Source organism: Elgaria multicarinata, chromosome 11 (assembly GCF_023053635.1).
Source record: "Elgaria multicarinata webbii isolate HBS135686 ecotype San Diego chromosome 11, rElgMul1.1.pri, whole genome shotgun sequence".
NCBI lineage: Eukaryota > Metazoa > Chordata > Lepidosauria > Squamata > Anguidae > Elgaria > Elgaria multicarinata.
Genome location: NC_086181.1, coordinates 36,565,628 through 36,572,503, shown reverse-complemented (window position 1 = coordinate 36,572,503; position 6,876 = coordinate 36,565,628).

Here is a 6,876-nt window from a genome sequence, read left to right as displayed (position 1 = left end):
AGGCTGTTAAAAACAACAACACCTTGTAGCAATTCAAATGTAAAGTAGATTTGTTCTTGTATATGCTGGCCATCCCAGTTAAGTGGCCCATGGGATGCAGTAGTTGGTAACTGACTAGGCCTCTGTGTTGCCATTTTGTGGCTGGGTCCGGTTTTTGGATCTCAGGGTTCTAGTAAGAGAGAGAGGTTCAGTTCATACAACATGTTTCACAATGAACTCCATTGTGAAACTCCAATGGTGAACTCCATGGTGGAGTTTTTACACCACCATTGAGAAATGTGTTGCCTGGCAGGAAAACGCCATGTAACGGTCGAGGTTTTTTTGGGAAACACTCCACACTGAATATCCACGTTGTGCAGAGGAGAGTTCCTGCACAACTGTTGTGTTGCGTGTTGTGTGGAGAGCGTGGAATTTTCCATTGCGTTGAGTTGACTTTTCCCACTGGCTACAGAGTTCCCTGGCAAGAGCGGCGAAAGGAGCAAGTGCCGCTCTAGGAGAGCTGCTGGGATTGGTTGTTGCAGCAATGGCTGATGGGATACCATCGGGAGGACCAAGGGAGGAGAGAGGGTGGAGGAACTGTCGATCCAACGTTGCGATGGATTGTATTCAACTCCACAGTAGTTCACAGTCCCACAACGGTGGAGTTAGAACATCTTGTGTGGGGAGTACCCCCCAGAAACTCAACCATTGAGTGGGGTTTTCACACTGAGTTAACTAACATGTTGTTTGAACTGAGCCAGAGGGACAGATCTGCAAGTCTGAAGTCTGTCCACACCTGTCTTGGAACAAATCCCTCACAACATTTCTGGGGTAGCACATTGTAAGATCATAAAGTTAGTTGGGAGAGGGGAAGCAAGCTGTGCTTCTACCACTCTTGACCATCTCACTGAGGAATCCTTGCTTGTTTTTTTGTGGGAACCCAGGGGTCCCCAAGAACATTGCTTGAAAACCCAGTGCTCCGTCACATTTAGCCCTCCTAAACTCCTTCTAGCACTTCACCTGATTCACTTTGCTTAGTCGTGACACTGAATCAAAATTCCAGGGCCGAACAATTTGAAGCTAGGTTCAAATAAAGGCTGTCTTCTTTTTCCCTGCCTGTCACCTTACCAGGGGATGCTTGTGACCTCGGGCCTTTGGCCTGGCCCTCGCGCACGGGCCCGGCGTGTGCGCAGCCAGACAGATCCCTGTGGCTCCAAGCTTTCCCGTCTTCCATTGTCTTCTCAAGTTTCCATTGCCCTGTGCAAACCGGCCCAGTGGAAAGAACATTGCAGGGGCAGAAGATAAGGCAAGCAAACAGGCCTCTAAGCAATGCAAGGAGGGGAGAGGATGTTCCTTCAATCTCACCCCCCTGCTGTGGACTCGGAAAGTTTGTCTGTTTGAAGAAGGAGGAGGAGGAGAAGGTGGTGGATAGATGGATAGATAGATGGGAGGGATCAGGCCAGTGAGGAGCTGTTAGGTCCAGTTCTGGAGAGCAAGGCCCGGAGTTATCTGGGGCCTTTATAAGGCAAGGGGGGATAAGAGTTGAACCTGGAGCCTGGAGAGAGATAAGATACTACGGACTGGTGGAGACGCATTGAAGGAGCAGGTACAAAGGCTCATCCACTTGTCTCTCCATCTTCTCTACCTCTGCCTGTCCATCTCCCCTCTGCTGTTTCCCTGTTCTTCTCTTTCCCCCGACGTTGCATCTCTCCACCCATTCCTTCCTGTCTATCTGCCTTCAGCCCTTCCAGCCAGTAGAATATTGACTGATGCTGTAACATCTTTTCCAACTTGGCCTATTTGGGTGGCACGAAACCCGGCTTTCTGGCCAGGAAGGAAACCAGATCTAATCGCTTTCCTTGTCTGTTTATATGGTGATGTTCTGAAATTCCCAATTCAGGAGCTGATTGCAGGTGTGTAAGATGTAATGAAAAATGGACTGATTTGTGGGAGCGGGGGCTGTCGGTTTTGGTTTAGTTTTGGGTTCTTTTAAAAACATGTTCACGATGGCGCAGCAATATTTAGGTGTTTTTTTAAAAAAGTTAAAACTAGAAATTGATGAGTAGGATGTGCTGCCCCTTCAACTGTCGTGGAAAAGAAATCTTTTGCTTGCAGTCTAAGCTAGGGTGACCATATGAAAAGGAGGACAGGGCTCCTGTATCTTTAACAGTAATGTAGAAAAAGGAATTTCAGCAGGTGTCAATTAAAGAAGGTGAAATTCCCTCCTCATCACAACAGTTAAAGCTACACTAGCTATAGTAGAGTGGCCAGATACAAAAGAGGACAGGGCTTCTGCAGCTTTAACTGTTGTGATGAAGAGGGAATTTCACCCTCTTCAATTGACAGCTGCTGAAATTCCCTTTTCTACATTACTGTTAAAGATACAGGAGCCCTGTCCTCCTTTTCATATGGTCACCCTACTTAACAGATTTTCCACAGTAAGAAAAAAGATGAAAGAAGCCGTGGGAAATCACTGGAGGGTTATGAGTGGCAGCATGTCATCATCTGGATTTCCTGTAAAATTCTGTGAATCGGGCAGGGCTGCCCATACAGCTACTTTAGGGTGACCATATGAAAAGGAGGACAGGGCTCCTGTGTCTTTAACAATTGCACAGAAAAGAAAATTTCAGCAGATATCATTTGTATATATGGAGAACCTGGTGAAATTTCCTCTTCGTCACACCAGTTAAAGATGCAGGTGCCCTGCCAGCTTTTAAATCTGGTCACTCTAGTATAGGTACTGCAGCTTTAACTGTTGTAATGAAGAGGGAATTTCACCAGGTTCTCCATATATACAAATGACACCTGCAGAAATTCCCTTTTCTATGTAACTGTTAAAGATACAGGAGCCCTGTCCTCCTTTTCATATGGTCACCCTATGAGAACTGCTTTCGCTGGATGAGACTAAGGTCCGTGTAACTATCCTGTTTCGAGCAGGAGACAGACAGACGCTGCTGGAGGTTTGCAAACAGGGCATAAAGGTGGTAGATGGGCTTCCTTTGCTGTTTGTTGCCAGCACCTGGTGCTCAGAGGTGTATCGCCTCTGTATCCGGGGCTTTCAATCTTTGCTATCAGAAGGGTGAACCTGCTAAGTCTGCTGTAGCCAATACAACAAAGAGCTTTGTGGCACCTTAAAGATTAACAGACTTATCATGGCAGAGGCTATTGTGGGCCCGAAAGCTTAGAGGTGGGCAGAAGGTAAATCAGGATCTATCAGTAAATCTCTGTGGTAGATCAAGCGAGTGTTTCTGTCTCCCAAATTGTTGAATGAAGCAGATCAAGCAAGGTTGAAGTCTGCCCATCCCTGGCTTATGCCCCAATAAATCTGTTTAGTCTTTAAGGTGCCACAAGACTCTTTGTTATCAAGGTGAATAGTGGCTGAGTCTGTTGAGTTAATCTGGCTGGATTTAGCATTTCCCCCCCAAAGAGCAGTTATTTTAGCCGTCATGGAACAGCAGGAGGCAAGTGGGAACTTTTGTTTGAAAGCATCCAGCGCGCCTGTTTGGAGACACTATTCACCATGCCAATTCAGTAGGTGCTGGTTTATTTTGGATCAAAAAGGAGCTTGCAAGAGAGCCTTTTATAGCCCTCTGTAGATGAGCTAGGGGGGATTTACACTACTGCTTTTAAAGCGCTTTAAAGCACTTTGAAAACGTTTTGAAACCTGTATATGCAGTGTGTCCTGGGCCCCAACAGTTGTCAAAACTGTTATAAAGCGCTTTAAAGCAGTAGTGTAGATCCCCCCCAGGTGAATAAACTCCCCAAGTTTATCCATCTCCCCAAGTTTATCCATCGCAGGCATTAAGAGTAAAGATGGAAGAGCTGCACAATTATGTCTTTTAATGAATAGTGCTGTTTGGAAGCGCCCCCATCAATTTAAGGTCCTTCCAGAGAAGGCTTTTATCATGCAATCGCCTTGCCTCATTTGCGGAATTTTATGAGGGGTCTGGATGATGTGGTCTTCCACCCGTAATCCTCCCATTTCCCCCCACCATTTCTTCCCAGCCCCCACAAAAATCTGTTAAGGAAGAAAAGACAGAATAGTGGCACGGCACAGTATCTTTTGATTAGTGTTGCTAGGGGCTCTCCCGTCTGGAAGCACCCCTGTTCTCACTGTAAACAAATGTAAGCAATATATATATATATGAAAATGTCGCGCCTTGATACGCTAAAATATATCAACCTGTATTATGTTCTTAGCAAGGCCAGGATGGGGCAAATGAGCCCTTGAGCAATAAAAAGTCATGCTGTTTTTCTTTGGTGTATTCTGCGCTTCTGCTCAAGCATGAAATTTGGCAGTGTGTCTAGAATCAGCATAACAGGAATCTTAGTTTTCAGTTTTTTAAAAATAAACAGAGCAGGAAGAGGAGGAAAACTCAAAGCAAATGAGGCTCAAGCAAACCTGGAAACCATTCCTGAAGCTGAATGTAGTGCAGGATTCCATTACTGCTCCATGTAGAAAAAATCGTACTGGGTGTAGAATTTAGCTGCTCAGCTTTCATTGGAATATACACAAGTTCCTAGCTCTTAAGGTAAGGCTGAAAAGAAAGGGTGTGAGCCACGCCCGGTTCTTTGTGCCTCCCCAAGACTTGCAGAAGCAAAAATGTAAATACGTCTTTGAATTTGTTCTGCTTTTCATCATGTCTACAGCTATTGCGTTGTGTGGAATTTGTGGCAGAATTTTAGTAAACATACAAACAACAACATCTATACTAGAGTGACCAGATACAAAAGAGGGCAGGGCTCCTGCAGCTTTAACTGTTATGATGAAGAGGGAATTTCACCAGGTGCTGCATGCACACCAATAACCCCTGCTGAAATTCCCTTTTTCTGTGAACTGTTAAAGATACAGGAGCCCTGTCCTCCTTTTCATATGGTCAACATAGTAAAGCATTCTGCATATACTCAGGGACGCTCATGTCTTTCGTAGGAATTCACATATTCTTCGGCTGAGGCTTCTTACTGAAAATGTAATTTGTGGGTCCAGGAACTGTTAAGCCATGACTATAAGTAGGCACTGTCTTTAGCTTTGTAACATCTTTAACTTTGTAACTTTGTAACAGCCTGTGTGGTGTAGTGGCTAAAGTTTTGGACTGGGAGTTGGGAGATCCAGGTTCTAGTCCCCACTCGGCCATGGAAACCCACTGAGTGACTTTGGGCCAGTCACAGACTCTCAGCTCAACCCACCTCACAGGGTTGTTGTTGTTGTGAGGATAAAAATGGAGAAGAGGAGGATTATGTACACCGCCTTGGGTTCCTTGGAGAAAAAAGGCAGCATATAAATGCAATAAATAAAATAAGTAATCATAATGTCTGCTCCCTCTCCCCTTTGTCTCCACCCTAGCAGGTGAGAACAATCACAATTAGACCATGGAGGACTCCCCATCATATAAGACTGTTTTTTCGCTCGGGCGCTTCAATATCCGGAAGCTACAGAGTGGGGCCCCTTCGGACCAAGCCAACAGTGGCGCCAAATCCTCAGCACAGCCCAGGGCTCCCTCGCAGACAGAGGAAGACGGAGGATCTCTTTCAGCCCCACCGGATTACGAGACCACGATTGATGCCAGCCCACGATATGAATTCTATGCTCTCTCAGCACCGCCTGGACGACGGAAAATTCGGCCAACGCTGGACATGCTCAGAAACGCAGAGCCGGTGAGATACCTTCTTAGAGGGTGCTCTTCATTGAGCTGCCCACTTGACTGAGTGACGGCCACCAATTTGGATGGCTTTAAAAGGGGGGTGGATAAATTCCTGGAGGAGAAGGCTATCAATGGCTACTAGCCCTGATGGTTATTTGCTACCTCCAGTATCTGAGGCAGTGAGCCTGTGTGCACCAGTTGCTGGGGAACATGGGTGGGAGGGTGCTGTTGCACCATGTCCTGCTTTGTGGGTCCCTGGTTGACAGCTAGTTGGCTGCTGCGTGAACAGAGTGCTGGGCTAGACGGATTCTCGGTCTGATCCCGCAGAGCTATTATTATTATTATTATTATTATTATTATTATTATTATTATTATTGATTACATTTATATACCGCCCCATAACCAAAGCTCAATTTGCTGAACTGCCTTTGGTCTGGTTTTCATGTGCAGTGCAAAGAGGAAGTCGAATCCTGAGGTGGCGTAGCAGGCTGCTCTGTACCAGTTCAGGATGTGGGTAGAGGATTCCAGTTTCAATGCTCCTTCAAGTTAAAACGAAACAAAACAAAAACCCTTGGAAGTGAAGAAGAAATCTTATCTATGAGAAATTGTTCTAATCACTCCTTTATTAGCTCTCTTTCCGTTCTTTTTTTATCGTGGTAAGATTGAGGGGGGTGGGGGGAATTGATTAGGCCATCTTTATTCTAAAATGGCACCATCTCTTCTTATAGGTGACCGTATGAAAAGGAGGACAGTTGTAGAGAAAAGGGAATTTCAGCAGGTGTCATTGCTACTCACGCAGCACCTGGTGAAATTCCCTCTTCATCGCAACCGTTAAAGTTGCAGGAGCCCTGCCCTCTTTGGTATCTGGTCAAGGGTAGCCCTGTCCTCCTTTTCATATTATTTATTTATTTATTTATTTATTTATTACATTTCTATACCGCCCAATAGCCGGAGCTCTCTGGGTGGTTCACAAAAATTAAAATCATTCAAAGTATAAAACAACAGTATAAAACCATAATATCAAATACAATATAAAAGCTCAACCAGATAAAAACAGCCTACTTTCTTACCACCTCAGAACTTGTACCATCTCATTCCTGCTGTGCGAGTAGAAGAGGACCAGGATTCATGCTAGCAATACATTGTCATAAAACCGTGTTTAAAGGACACCATTAGGAAGAACCTGTGGCCTGCCAGATGTTGTTGGACTCCAACTCCTATCAGCCCCAGCCAGCATGGTCAATGGCCAGGGCTG